A 1140-nucleotide genomic window follows, 5' to 3' on the forward strand; every position below is an offset into this window, starting at 1 on the left:
ACACACACACACACACACACACACACACACACACACACACACACACACACACACACACACACACAAACAAACAAAAAAAACAAAGGTACACTCAAAAACAGAAAACAACTATTTTTGAATTATAGAAATTATCTTCTCTTCGAGAGGACCTAAAAAAATATAGGAAGAAAAATGTGATCGAATGCAAAGGTGAGATAATTAGCGAATCAAATATTCTCCAGAACAGACATGCTATTATGAAAACGACCGACTGGATTTTTTAGTTTTATTTCTTTAGTTACTGAGGCGAGCGGGTAGTCATGGACACGTGTTTTCACTTGAATAGTTGTCTCACACACGTGTTATGCATTGTAAAATTTATTGTCTCCTACAGTATATTATGCCACAACTACTACCACTACCGCCATCTTCACCTAACTAATTTGTTACTTTTAATACAAACCAAACCACAAAGAAAAAACACTTTACAGTCTTAACTCTTCATACTCCTCAACTAGTCTCAAAGCCATGTTTTTTTATACAACCTCGCCTTTAAAATACATACTCGCGCCGGACAAAATTCTTAGCAGCATTTCTTCCGGCTTTACGAGGGGTGCTGAAAAGTTCCTGGCTTCAGGGGTGTCGCGAAAGGCCTGGATGGAGGTCCAACATTCAGAGTTCTTATACAGGACTTAGAAAAACTGAAGGTCCGGTACAATAAGTCTGTGACTCTGAGAGTGGGAGTATATTGAATATAATCATAAACAAGAGCACTCAGAGAGCGCAAACCTCCGCCAGGGCAGCACCAACGTCCTCTCAGCGATTAGCCAGGGATGATTTTTAAAATGAGAATATCTGAAATAAACTCGACTGTTCTCACAAACGAGAATACTAATAATGAACCTGATCGCTCTCAAGAATTAAGTAAAAAAAAAACAAACAGGTAAAATAATCCTTGTCCGGTACCGGATCGTTCCCAAAATTTAATCAGTTTGTGCCAGTCACGAGGCCAAACATCCCTGAAAGTTTCGGATCTAGTTCAAAACGGGGGCGCCAGTATTTTCTTAACGAAACACTTTGAAACTTGGGACACTGGTAGAATGTGTCATATAAAACATTTTTTTCTCTTAGTCTTCTTAAGAAAAATTATTATATTGCAAC

At 38.3% G+C, this 1140-nt stretch overlaps 1 protein-coding gene across 1 annotated transcript in view; it reads right to left on the minus strand.

The window, feature by feature from the left end:
• LOC106882852 (uncharacterized) overlaps nucleotides 1-1140 on the minus strand; it is a 23915-nt gene that overhangs the window by 3108 nt on the left and 19667 nt on the right. The window lies entirely within an intron of this gene.

Source organism: Octopus bimaculoides, chromosome 11 (assembly GCF_001194135.2).
Source record: "Octopus bimaculoides isolate UCB-OBI-ISO-001 chromosome 11, ASM119413v2, whole genome shotgun sequence".
NCBI lineage: Eukaryota > Metazoa > Mollusca > Cephalopoda > Octopoda > Octopodidae > Octopus > Octopus bimaculoides.